Source organism: Mandrillus leucophaeus, unplaced genomic scaffold (genome assembly GCF_000951045.1).
Source record: "Mandrillus leucophaeus isolate KB7577 unplaced genomic scaffold, Mleu.le_1.0 Scaffold436, whole genome shotgun sequence".
Lineage (NCBI taxonomy): Eukaryota > Metazoa > Chordata > Mammalia > Primates > Cercopithecidae > Mandrillus > Mandrillus leucophaeus.
The window spans coordinates 935,587-950,488 of NW_012104654.1; positions in this window are offsets into that span (position 1 = coordinate 935,587).

Sequence of the window (14,902 nt, forward strand, 5' to 3'; positions counted from 1 at the left end):
TCTTAGTTTTGGTGGATTTTGGCCAGCTTCCTTACTGCAACATGTTTTATCAGCAAGGTCTTTATGACCTGTATCTTGTGCCAACCTCCTATCTCATCCTGTGACTTAGAACGCCTTAACGGTCTGGAAATGCAGCCTAGTAGGTCTCAGCCTTATTTGACTCAGACCCTATTCAAGATGGAGTTGCTCTGGTTCACATGTCTCTAATACTCATAAGAATCTTGAGTTAGATATTTTTATTTATTTGATGAAGAAACTGAGACAAGTTAAGAAATACGCCCAGTCATGGGCACACGTTTGTTTGTTTGTTTGTTTGTTTGTTTGTTTGTTTGTTTTTAGAGACAGGATCTCACTCTATTGCCCCAGGCCAGAGTGCAGTGGCACAATCATAGCCCGTTGCAGCCTCAAACTCTTGGGCTCAAGGGATCCTCCACCCTCAGCCTCCTGAGTAGCTGTGACTATAGGTGCACACCACCACATGTGGGTAATTTTTTATTTTTTTGTAGAAACAGCTATGTTGCCCAGGCTGGTCTTAAACTCCTGGCCTGAAGCAATCCTACCTCAGCCTCCCAAAGTGCTGGGATTATAAGTATGAGCCACTGTACCCGGCTAGCAACACTGTTCTTAATGATTGATTAGTTGTATTGGAATAGGAATTTTCCAGTTTTAGGATGTCTGAAGTGCTCTCTAAGGGATACTGCCAGTGCTTTGCCAAAGCTCCTTCAGGTAACTTCTCCTGAATCCCTCTCCATCTTTGACATGTTTTTACCTCCAATGGCTCATACTTGCATGACTTTTTCCAGTGGCTACCCTTGAGCTACTGCATGTACTTTGCCTACAGCTACAGAGAGTTAGAAGTGTGTGACAGTGACACCTGTTAAAAGAAAACCCTTAGTCAAATTAAAGTCAACAGATTTTAAGTGAGCAAGGAATGATTCACAAATCAGGCAGACTCCTGAGCTAGAGCAGGCTCAGAGAGACTCTGGCACAGTCACATAGTGGAAGAAGATTTATAGACAGAAAAAGGAAAGTGACATATAGAAAACCCAAAGTGAGGTACAGAAACAGTCAAATTGGTTACAGCGTGGCATTTGCCTTATTTGAACACAGTTTGAACAGTTGGCCCCCTTTGATTGGCCAAAACTCTGTGATTGGCACAAGAATAGGTTACAGTCTGTTCATACCTCCATTTAGGTTCTAGTTCACTATGTACAGAGAAATCTTTAGGATGAACTTAAAATATGTAAGAAGGCAGCTTTAGGCTAAACTTGATTGAATACATCTACCACCAGAAACCCCCAGCCTCTGCCTGGAGGGTAACGGATGAGTCTAGGGGTATGAAAGCCCAGTTCTCCTGCAGTGGGAAGTGTAACTTGTTCCAGAGATACTGTGGGATAAGGTTAAAGTTACCCTCCAAAGAACTTGCCTTGAGGTTGCAACCTTGCTTGGCTTCCTCCCTTTCTTTGTCTTGCTTCCTCACTCCCTTACTAGTTTCTCTTGGGAGTACCTCCTTAATAAATCACTTATGCATGACTCCTCACATCTGGACCTGCCTGTAGGGAACCCAATGTAATTGTCAGTGTTTTGGAATTATTACCAAAACATCATAAGTTTTTAATTTCCTAAAATAACCTTTAATACAAGTATTACTATTACTCAATATTCAGAATATGCCTGGAGATTACAAATGTTGTATGAAGAGAAATATTTCTATTTTGAATATTTTCTCATTCTAGAACATGAAGACTCTTATTCCAGATAAGACTTTTATTTCAGGATAACATGCATTTTTAGTTGAACCTCTTATTGAAGGCACAGTAAAAAAAAAAAAAAAAGATTAGTCTTTATGGACTTGTAAATTTTAAAGTATTTGGTATTACGATAAGACTTTATGAGAAAATAATAGACACTTATTATAGTTTTCCACTCTACTGTAATCAAGACTGCATAGTCTTTTCTCAGCTACTCTGAAAAAGGACTTTTATTTCTGTCTCAGGATTTATTCATTTAAAATAATTAAAAAATAAAGCTCCAAAGAACTTTAATCGTGAGTGTATTAACTCTTATCCTGCCAACATGTTCCTTTCCTACAGAGCTCTTATTATGTTTTTGCTGAGGATTTAAAAAAAAGAAAACATTTTTGAAAGTCAGCTCCAAAATGATGCTTCCAATAAAAGATGAACAGTGTCCTTTTTATTTACATAGATGGTGCAAAAGCAACCACAGAGACACAAAGGAGGCAAAGAGTAACGTGTCTTCACACTATGAGTCTGAACCCACAAAAACCCAGTTGATTAGATAGAGGATCTTGAGAAGGTGAAGTGTAAAGTCAGGTTAGGATCAGGTGGTTGAAGAGCCTGAATGCCAGACCAGTGTCTAAACATTCTCCCTATAGGCTGTGGGGAGTACTAGCAGAGGTAGTAAAGGAGTAAAGAAGTAGAGGGAGTAAAAAGTAAAGATCACTCTGGAAGGATGATCTAAGGTGAAATTATTAGAGAGAAGAAGTCAGGAAAAACAGTTCAGAAAATATTATACTGGGCATGTAACCACCCAGTGGGTTCATTTTGCCCGCTGCCTAGATAGAGCTCATTTACCAAGACAGGGAAATTGCAATAGAGAAACAGCTTAACATACATAGAGCTGGCTAAACGGGAAATGGGAGTTTTATTATTACTCAAATCAGCCTCCCTGAAAATTTGGAGGCTAGAGTTTTTCAAGGACAGTTTGGGAGGAGGCTAGGACAGGGGGAATGCTGATTGGTTGGGCATGCAGTCAAAGGGATATGGAAAATGGCCCTCATTGTGCTGAGTCTGCTTCTGGGTGGGGGCCACAGAAAAGTCACTAGTCCAGGTGAGGCATCATCAGAAATGCAAAGGCTGGAAAAGACATCTCAAAGGGCCAATCTTAAGTTTTACAATAGAGATGATATTTACAGAAGTAATTGGGGAAGTTGAAAACCTTACGATCTTCAAAATAAAGGCTGGTCTTAGCATAAATCAGGCCCCTCATCCTCCTAACATAGTGGCTGTCCATTAGTTTTACAAAGGTGTTTAGTTTGGGGAAGGGCTATTATCATTTAAACTATAAACTAAATTTTTCCCAAAGTTAGCTTGACCTATGCCCAGGAATGACCAAGGACATTTTGGAAGTTAAAGGCAAGGTGGAGTTGGTTAGATGAGATCCCTTTCACTGTCATAATTTTCTCACTATTATGATTTTTGCAAAGGTGGTTTCATACACATATGAATTGAATAACAACTACATTGAGTTGGTGGACACAGAATTTTCCATTATTTCCCCACAAAGGGACAGAAATCAGAGAGGTTATTCAGAAGGATTCAAGTATTATAAGATCATGAGAACTTGTCGTCAATCATCTTTGTTTCATCCCTGCCTGAGAAAGTATAATAATGCTGAAAATTGACTGATAGACCTACGGAATCCAGAAGGGAAGCAGAATGGAAAAATGAGGAGCCATGTGGTGTCAGATAGGAAATAGGGAATGCAGAATTGTCACGCTGAGGTGTCAGTTGAAATTCAGGATTAGTTTTCAATCTTATAGTCAGGTGTTGAGTCACATGCAACCTTCATTTCAATCTCATATTTCAAACTTCATTCAATATGGAAACTTGAAAAAGTTTTTAAAAAATTAAAAACTGTAATCTCCATCAGTTTCCTCTTACACATACGCTAATTCACCCTATGACATTTACTTTATAATTAGGTTTGCAAGTCTATCACTTCAAAGGTTGACTATTTTCTCAAAGGCTGTTGCTTCAAAGATTTGTTTTGCAGGAGAATTCTTATTTCAAACAAAAATTTACCTTGAAGCATAAAATATAAGTCAGATAAAAACAGAACTGCTCTGTCTGATTTGGGAAGGCTGGGTAATGGGTCTAAAGGTACTCCCTGTCCCCCAATTTCCCTGCAGACCTGAAGCACTTACTACTCAAATTGTGGTCCGTGGACCAATAACATTAGTTTTAGATGAAAGCTTGTTCGAAATTCAAATTTTTCGACATCAGAGCTTGCGTTTAACAAAATCCCTAGGTAATTTGATGCTCTTGAAAATTTAGTTAGCACAACTTTAGAGTACAGACATCACTTGGACAGCTTGTTAAAACAGATTCTTGTCCACATCAATAGATCACTGGTAGAGCATGAGAGTCTGCATGTTTAACAAGCTCCCAGGTGATGCTGATATTGCTGGTCCTCAGACTACTGCACATCAAGTGGCAAAAAGCTAGATTAGTGATTCTCCAATGTTAGTGGGCATCAAAATCATCTGGAAGGCTTGTTAAAACCTGAGCTGGTGGGTCCCATCTCCCCATGAGAGTTTCTTATTCAGTAGTGGGACGGAAGGAGGGAATGTGGAGAATCTGCATATCTAACAAGTTCCCAGGTACTGTTGATGCTGTTTCTCTGGGGAATGCACTAGAGCATTTGGCTCATAATTAGGAAAAGTTGCCACTAGGTAAGCAGAGGTATTTTGATTTAGTTTTTGAGTAAAAAGAAGTAAATACAAAATAAAGACAAACATCTCTGCCTTTAAGGATCTTTCAGTCTAGTTCAAAATACAGAAAAGTAAACAAACACCTCACAAAATAAGTACTCAAATGAAGACCGCGTGCAGGCAACTAACTGAGAAGAGCCATTAACTCAGCCTCTGCGGGATGGGCGTGGGAGGGGGCTAGGGAAGGGTTCATTCGTTTTCTTAGAATGTGAGAGTAACTTGGAAGTAGTCTGATGGCTTAAATGATCCGCACTCTGTGCAAGACACAGTCTTTAATTTCAGATCCTGATAATAGCCATGGATATACCAGTTAATTATGCATTTGTAATTAAAAATAATCTCAACATCTTTTATGAGGCAGGATGGGGTAGTTGGGGAGGAGTGTTGAGAATCAGGGGTTTGCAGCGGAAGCAATGGAGAAGGGGTTAAACCTGAACACGCCCTCCCTCAGAGTGAGGAAGAAGAGGCTGGAATTAAATCATAGTCAAGAAGTAACCTGGTTGTCTCTGGCTCTTTACTTCTCAGAAAGTCAACCATCTGATGTTAGCTTCTGTTCCCAAATTCATTGGTTCATCTAACTAAAAGATCTGAAGGGAGTGAAAGAATAAAAGGATCCAGGGATTCCAAAGATGTTATCAGAATTTCATGAGTTTCCATATTTTAATTTTGCATTAGACCTTTTTCTGTTGGTTTTATTAAAGCAGGCTCTTTCCATGTGGGAGCAAAATGCAACCCCTGCCCTTGTTGTCCTCCCACCCATTCCCTGCAGCTCTAGTCCTGGATCCTATCCTCTCCACAACCCTGGAAAAAAAGTGTTTCTCTTAATAGTGGTTCCAATACAATTCCCAAAAAGGGACTGAATGGGCCTCCATGAGTCAAGGAGTTGGAACAGGCTGTTGTCCCAGCCAAGGTCACATGGTCACTCATAGACCAGCTTCCCAAACTACATAGATTGAGATAGGAAATAAAATCAGGCCGCTTATGTTGGAAGAAGAGTAAGCAGACACTGGTCAGTTAAAAAGCAACAACCGGCCGGGTGTGGGTGGCTCGCACCTGTAATCCCAACACTTTGGGAGGCCGAGGCGGGTGGATCACCTGAGGTCAGGAGTTCGAGATCAGACTGGCTAACATGGTGAAATCCCGTTTCTACTAAAAATACAAAAAAATTAGCCAGGCGTGGTGGCATGCACCTGTAATCCCAGCTACTCAGGAGGCTGAGGCAGGAGAATCGCTTGAACCGGGGAGACGGAGGTTGCAGTGAGCCAAGATTGCACTCCAGCTTGGGCAATGAGAGCAAAAATCCATCTCAAGAAAAAAAAAAAAAAAAGCGACAGCTGCCCCCATCCCAGAAAAAGCACAGGGCCTTTCTACAAGTCTCAGAGTTCACCCTAGCAGATTCTAAGTGTCATATTCTCAAAAAGAAGGTAAAACCATTTATTTCTCAGCTATGTGATGGACATACATTCAAAATTAGGTTCAGGATCCCCCAGAGCAAAGTCACAGTGCATTCTACTCACAGTGTCTACTTAATTGTAGCAGCCATGTCTCTGCACTTACACAAAATCTTCAGGAATCTATTATCATGAACCATTCCCAGGATTCAGGTAAGTGAGAGACACTGTAGGGAAGTGTTAACAGCAAAAACTCTGAAGCCATATTGCCCAGGTAAAGCTCCGCCCACTCACTTCATGGCTGTGTAGCTGGGGCAAGTCGCAGAACATGTTTGTGTCTCAACTGCCTCACTGATAAAATGCAGATAATAAGAGGACCTACCTTACACTGCTGTTGGGGAGATTAAGTGGGTTAATGTTTGTAAAGTGCTTTGAATGATTTTCCATGACAGAGTGACTTGTCCACCCTAGACCACCTACTCTAACCACAATGTTAGTGCTCCATAAATATTAGGAGTGAAGATTATTAATACTAATGATACTGTCAGAAAATGTGGTGTCTGATGCTCCTGCCACAAGGAAAGCTATGTTCCCAAATCACTTTCATTAGGGTTTCTCTCTAGGGGTAAGGACAGAGAACGTGTCCAAACAGGTGCTGTGGCAGAACCCTGATTCAGCTTTGTTTTCCTGGAGCCTGGGCTGAAGCAAGGTGTTATCTGAGCTTTTCAGATGTGTGTCACTGAAGGTCCAGGATTTTCAAACGATGAACATTTAAATCTAGTTTCAGTGTGAGACCAGGGAACAGAAGAGAAGCGGAAATATCCTTGGCCATTTCTTGTAGGTGCCCAACCCAGGGATCTGCTTATTGCAAATATTCCTGTGGCCCCTCCTTTCTCCCCATATTAACCAGGATGCCCGAAACTTGAACCCAGGCTTGCAGAGAAAGCTAGCTACAAGAGGCATTTTTAATTAAGAGCTGCTAAGATCACTTTGGCAGTGGTGATGGGGTTTCACAGACATCATTAAATGATAGAAAAAAATGTGTATACATTTCTCTGGAAGAAGCATACAGACATTTTCACATTTTAAAAATATTTTTCAACGAGTCTCTAAACCCCCTTTCAAAAGATAAGAACTGCTGACTCAGGGGGATACTAGTTGAATTTAAGCAATTCAGGTAATTAATTGAAATCAATCAATTCGGTTAATGAGAATATGTTCTTACTTGCCTGATAATCATATTTTTGTTATTTTAAAGGAAAGCTATTGATAGAGAAATCTGTTATCCCATTCTTTTTCATGATGATGAGGCTGACATCTCCCCAAATGTATTTTTGCTTTTCTGGTCAAAATCTGACAGCTAGCCTCCTCTAGTCAGCAGGGTGTGCCTCGAAGACACAACACAGTTGTGTGTGCTGGCCTTCATTTGCTGTGAGTCTAAATGGAAACCTATAGGTGCTTTTCTGTGTCTTTGGTGTTTTCTCAAAATATCTCATTAGATGTCTCTACATGCTGGTAAGGTGGAATCTCAAACAATCACCACATAGCAATAGGGCCGAATAACTCAGGGTTTCCTCCACTCCAACACTCTGCCTGTGCATGTGACTTCTGCTCCAAGTCCTTGGTCCAGTCCTTAACCCATTTATGCCTGAGGTTGCAATTTTTTGAATTTTTGCAATCAGACCTTGGCAATAACCTTGAGCAGTGGGATATAAATAACTTCCACATGCTTAGCGTTCCAATAATGGAACACTAGGCATAATGGTGTAAATAATGCTGGCACTTCTTCCAGAGATCCCGAGGGCAGGATCCTACTGGTGCCAGGCACTCATTTACAGTAAGCAGCATCTGTTACCAGCCTCAGGAGCAGAAGGTGAGAGTAATGATCACAGATCTCTGCACCAGTGGCTTCCCCAACCTAGTTACTTGTTTTTAATTAAGATTACAATGCAGCCGGGCGCGGTGGCTCACGCCTGTAATCCCAGCTCTTTGGGAGGCTGAGGCAGGCAGATCACTTGAGGTCAGGAATTGGAGACCAGCCTGGCCAACATGGTGAAACCCCGTCTCTACCAAAAATATAAAAAATTAGCCAGGTGTGGTGGTGTGCTCCTGTAATCTCAGCTACTCGGGAGGCTGAAGCAGTAGAATCACTTGAAACTGGGAGGTGGAGGTTGCAATGAGCCGAGATCATGCCACTGGACTGCACTCTGGGCGACAGAGTGAGACTCTGTCTCGAAAAAAAAAAAAAAAGACAATGCAACACCTTTTCATTTCCTTCAGGAATTAGTACATTCCAATTTGAAGGGGCAGGAGAAGATGGCTAGGTGTGCCCACATCTTGGGTTCTAAAGACAGAAGGCCATGAACAAGTGCTTGTTTTCTGGTCGGTGGCATTGGAGGAAGGATATAGCAGGCGCCGCACACAGAGGGTTTCCAGGAGGTGGCAGTGCGCCCTAAGGCTGAATCTTGGCTGTGCCTGCCTTGTGTATCAACCAAAGAATATTGTAATTGAGACATAACATTATAATGCATTCCAGACCACACAGCTACTCGAGTGTCACCTCAAAATGCTTCTTACTAGTTTCAAAGTCACTGTAACCAGGGTAGGGAGCTGGAAGTGAGGTAGAGGGTGGGGAGAAATGGGAGGGAGCTCTTGGAGACAAATCCAGCAGCGACACTTAGCATTGCTGTGAGTGGAGTTTCAATACCACCAGACCAGGAGATACCCTGATGCATATTTACAACTGCTCCCAGGTTCACCTCTGAAGACCAATAAAAGAAACTGAAGGACTCGTATTGTCTGCATTTTAATTCCCAGGTTTACAAGAAATATTTCATTATTCTAATTCACAGGGAAATAAAGCATCTTCCCTTTGGAAATGAAAGGTCTCCTTGTTCAGGGTGAAGAGCAAAGCAAATCAGTCTCTCCCCTGAGAGGTAAGGCTGGCCCCAGATACCAGGCAGTGAGGGGAATGGCCACGTGTGGATGATGGTGGTGGGAGGAGGGAGGAGAAAAAAGAACACTGGCTGTTGACCAGATCGTGCGTGTGAAACACACATAAGAGATGTATTCACACGGAGTCCATCACAGGCGGGGCAGATTGACTCTAATTCCCAATACCTGACAGCGACATCTCGGGACGGACTAAGCGATGGAGGAACAAGAGGGAGGCTAGGCAGGTGTCTTTCCCCTGCAACAGGCTGTTGGCTGGGGTACTGGTTTACGCAGGCACATTGACAGATATGAAAGAGCTCGATAAGATCAGAGCAAGGAGTGCTACAATGACTCCTTAGTATTGTCACATCATTTACTAGATACGTTTCTCGCTTGGGAGCCTGCCTTTCTGTTTACACAGTTCTTATTTGTAGTTTTTTGTTTATGGCTCCTTGGACTTAGCCAGAGACCTCCATATGGATGAGAGAAGAGTAAAGTCAGCCAGGTGGATTGCTTGGGAAATCTGTGCAAACAAAAATGATGCTTAAAGAAAAAAAAGCCCAGCCTTCAAATGCCTTTGAACTCATCCAGAGTCTGTATGTGGTTTCCCTTTAATTTAGAAAACTAGTTGCTTTCTGCTTTCCTCAACACTCTTCCACTGGAACTTTGTTCTATAGTCTCCGCAAATCCTTTCTTCTGCAAAACTCTCTTTATTCAACTCTCTTACCTAATTATAAGAGTGATCCATGTTGAGAATGTACAGAAGTAGTGTTTCTATGCCTTGCTGATAGCACTCAAAATATGCCTGCCTTTCCCATGGCCAAGTGATGTTTTTAAATCTAGAAAACAAAGCAGACAAACAAACAAAACATTTACACACCAAAAAATTGGTTTTCAGTGCTGGGGTGATGTTCTTCCTATGGCCCTCTGCCAAGAGGCCAGGCCTTCCTAGCAGCGACCAGACTGCTTTCTGGACAAGAAGGGAGAAGTGCCTATTTTGCAGAGAATGGGAAAACATTCACCAAGTGCAGAACTGGGTTATTCAATGGGGTGGTGGCAGCTCAAGAAAGCTCATCAATAATCATCAAGTGAGGGGGGCAGAGAAGGGGGAAGCTGGAGAACTACTGAAGCAGGTGGGCTTTCAGCATGGGGACTCAGCAGAAGGCAGGAGTGGAATGTAGACTCCTCTGGGCAGTGCAAGACACAGAACGTTCAGATTCCCACAGAAGAGTAATGTGCAAGAGGTGAGATGCAGTACACTCCCTAGAGGCAATGAAATCATCAAGAAAACCTATAAACATTATGGTGAGGCAGCAAGGTCCTATAAACAAAATAAGTAGACACTGGATAGATCACAGAGAAAATGCATGTTAACTCTTTGCAACCTGTACAGTAACAGGAATCCCAAACAGAACACACAGCTAGAACTCTAAGGCATGCAACAGTCCTAATGAGATACCAACTACCCACTCTAGTGAGAGGAATGCATGGTCTACCCTCAGCTCACTATGATGTTTATGATTCCTGTATTCAATTGTTTTCCAAAGATAGCTTTTTGTTTGAGTCCCAATCTAAGAAATCAAGCGTTTGCCTGATGCCCAAATATCTAAATCCAGTATTTCCTACATTCTGGCAGGAATGTTATATCATTAGCCATATTTAAACTCAGAAATATCAGCCAGGAAGATTGTAGAGGTGGTACTAGGATGATACAAATTATTCATGGAAAATGGTGTCATTGTTGTGCAGAAAGGGCGTGGCTAAAAAGCACCTCATTCAAAGTCAGTAAGTGCAGGAGTGCAGGAGATAATGTTCCTATTCTTCATCACAGAGAGAAGTATACAGCGAGGTTTACAAGAGAAATCCGTATCACACAGCTCCAGAACGTGCAGCAAGCCTGCAGCTTTTGAATATTTAGAAACATTTAAGAAAAACGTCATTTAAGAAATATTAAGAAAGAGTTAAATTTCACAGGCCAGTGCAGGAAGATTGGTGGGAAAGAGATTGAGACATCTTTTACATGATCATATTACTGACCTAGGTTTCTTTGTGGTTCCTGTTGGTGGTAACATTTGCATTGAGTCAGCTGCCAGATCTGCAAAACGCATTTTCTTCTGTTGTTTTTTAAGCTTAAAAGCATAAGACTAGGAGCAATATCTAAAATCATTTGGTCCAAACTTTAATATTTTAGCATGGAACTCTTTGCAAAAACCAATCAAGAAAGCAAAAACGTACCTTGATAAAACTTTATACCCTTAGGGTTATTTGGTTGCAGGCAAGAGAAAGTAACGAGCTAACTAAAGCATAAGGAAATTCACTTGAAAGATACTAATGCTTGCACATGATTGAAGAGAGAATGTAAACATGGGGCTTTGAATATACAGGTAATTTTCTTTGTGATGAAGAGGAAGAACATTGTCTCACACACTTACTGACTTTGAACAAGGTGCTTTTTAGGGTTGCGCCCTTTCTGCGCAACAGCGACACCATTTTCCATGACTAATTTGCATCATCCTAGCACCATCTCCTCCATCTTCATGGCTGATATTTATGAGTTTAAATATGGCTAATGATGTAACATTCCTGCCAGATAGTCAATAGGAACTATCTGGATTCAGATATTTGAGCATCAGGCAAATGCTTGATTCCTTAGATTGGGGTTCAAACATAAAGCCATATTTTGAAAACTAATTTAATACTGAACAACCAAAGTGGCAATGAATGAACTTTCACGTTTTCTTTTGCCATTGTAGTTGCTGATGTGAGGGTCAAAAGCTAAGGGGAGAGAGTCTGATTAAGCTGGGGTCACATGTTAACTGTACCTAGGTGGTGAGAGCTTCTCATAGAAACCAATAGCCTGTGTGGCTGGCAGTCAGGACATCTTGAGGCTTTATACAATATGAAGGGTGTAATTCTTCACATGGAAATTTGGGAGTTGTTAGAAGAGAAGACTGGGTGCTGAGAAACCAAAATTCATCAAACACACACACACACACACACACACAAACATGCACCCACACACCAAATAAAACAGATGAACAAAGTTGAGGAGAGGAAAGAAAAGGAGCCTGGAGCCCCACCCCTTACCCGTTATAAAAGTGTCTGGGACATTCCACGACACAGAACGGAAACCACTAACATGACTCATCTTCTGAAGATTTGGTATCATGAGATCTAATTTATTATTCCCCACATTTTCAGGGCATGCATTCCACACTATCTTTCCACCAATATTTCCTTCAAACATTCTTAATGATCATAGTTATAATTTAAATATCAACTCAATATTGACTGCTATCAAAATTTGATTGTGCAAATCACTAGTGTCTCAAATCCATATGACTTTCTACTTCTGGTCTCATATGATTGTACTTCTTCAGCTTCTTTGAAGTTAGGTGTGACCAGGTGTTGTCCAAAGAAATGTGAGTGGAAGGGTTGTGCATCACTTCCATGCAAAGTGTTAAGAGACAGTGCACAGTTTGTGATGCTTTCTGTCTGCAGCTGCTGTGATGAGGTAAGCACACGGCAAGATAAAGCCTGTGTCAGCCAGGCTCCCTGACTATGATGGGAAGACTCCCCTGCCGATCCCTGCAGGAGGTATTGGGTTAAGCCACTGAGATTTAGGGATTGTTTATTTCTGCAGTTTAGCAGATCCTTACTATCTATTTTCTTTTACTCTGACCTCATAGAAGAAGAATATCTTGTTTGTTCTTCCAAAAAAATACTTAGAATTATGAGTATGCTGTACCCATACAGAGATCATGGACTTTACTGGGCAGAATCTGAAGCTCGGTAAGCTGGTAAAATTAGCATACCAATCCTTACTATTTGTCTTCTCCAACCTCCTTCTGATATGGTTTGGCTGTGGGTCCCCAGCCAAATCTCATCTTGAATTGTAGCTCCCATAATTTCCACATGTGGTGGGAGGGACCTGGTGGGAGGTAATTTAATCATGGAGGCGGGTCTTTCCTGTGCTGTTCTCATGACAGTGAATAAGTCTCATGAATGTGATGGTTGTATAAAGGGCAGTTCCCCTGCACACACTCTCTTTTCTGCCACCATGTAAGATGTGACTTTGCCCCTCGTTACCTTCTACCACAATTGTGAGGCCTCCCCAACCACATAGAACTGTGAGTCATTAAATCTCTTTCCTTTATAAATTACCCAGTCTTGGGTATGTCTTTATTAGCAGCATGAGAACAGACTAATACACCTGCTAAGGCAGGAATTCACTTGGCTATATCCCTACTTTGAAACTACACAGACATGGGTTTGAATTCAGGCTGTGCCACTTACAAGTAATAAGATATTAAGCAAGTGATGTAACCCCTCTAGACCTCAGGTCCCTCATTTGTAAAATAGGAGTAGTATTTTTTTCTACCTTGACAGATTATTGTAAGGATTTGAGGTAGTGTATATAAAGCACGTATCATGGAAACTGGCATATAGCAAGCTAGTATGACGGTTGTTAACCTTCTGTCTCTTCTTGGACACTTCGAAAGGCAGCATAGACTCCTCACTTGGTAACAAACCAGTTTCATCACACAGAACATCTCTAATTGTAGCAAACTCTTTCTTATTCAGCATAAATCTGCCTTAGCTTCCGTCTATTAGGCACTTGGTGTGCTTCTTTTACCTTCTTGAACAACACGGACCAGTCTTAGTCTTTCCTCCACATGACAATCTATCATATATCTGAACACAGCTATCCTGTTCCTTCTAGAGGTCTTCTCTCCTCTCAGAAAAACATTCTCAGTTTCAGGTGTCATAAAATTGAATTTCTAGACAACTCATCTAACCTGGGGACTGTGTTTTAAAATCTCTCCGTAGTACCTAGTAATTAGTAGGTGCTAGTAGTAGCACCTACTAGTAATTAGTAGGTGCTAAATAAATATGCATTCCTCTACTCCTGCATTCAGATTTCTGAGGCCTTTAATATGGACCCTAGGGCTGAACACACCTTTGATCTAACAAGCACAGAGCACAGAAGGAGCCAACTTCTCCCATATTCCCTGCTCCCTACTCTGATCTGATATGGATACTGTACTTGTAAATGCAGCCTGAGATGGCAAATCTTTTATTTAAAGCGAAGTCGTGCCACAACCAGCTCGTGGTCAACTAAAATTCCTAGATTTTAAAAAACTAATCATTGTCAAGTCAAGGCTCTTCCATGCTGTTATTGCCAAGTCAATTGTTAACCTAATTAAAGAGTCTTTATCCCATTATATATGATATTATTGTTTTGGGCACTAGGAAAGTCTACCAAACTTTCAGCGTCCTTTTTCTGTCACCTAACATATTAGCTATTTCTCCCAGTTTAAAGTGTCCCGTGAATCTAATCAGCATGCTGCCCTCATCATTAATAACTGTTTTGACTAGGGCAAAGATAGAAATCACGTTCAGGGTGGTAGAATTCATAAAGTGACATTCCCTTGGGGCATGTTACTTTCACTAGCATAGTGGGCATCCGTAATGTTATCTGCCAATGGCCTTTCTTGGAGAACCATCTCTTCTCTTTCATGTGGCCACAAGAGTAGGCTTCTGGGGTGTGTTTGTACAATGCTATATCTGCCCCAAACCTTTGCTTCTGGTTGCTGTGCCAAACTCCTGTTTACCTCAGTGAGGAAGGCACCAGCTTCAAGAGGCCAAAGAAGAGACCTAGAACCAGCAAACAAGACATAGGGTTTTATTAGAGGCTTACACAGAGAGAGAGTCCAGTGGCAGTGGTTGAGCTGTACAGGATATCTGACTTACCTATAGCCCAGTGGTGCCAGATAAGATACCCATATGGCCCGGTGGGTAACTGCTTGCAAACAGCGTGCAGTTTATACAGCATTTTCACTTAACACCCTCCCCTAAATGACCTCCACCTGGTAACCTTGATTTAACCCAAAACTCAGGACCTCAATCTCCATAGAGCTTGTGTCCCAGGGGATGGGTCTGGGGCTCAGATGTTTCTCATAGGCAAGGAATGATCTCCATGTTGCCCAGTCTCAAGTTCCCTAGCTTGGAGCACACCTTCAGATGCATCTACCATCCAGGGTCGTTCTAGGGGTGTGCTTAA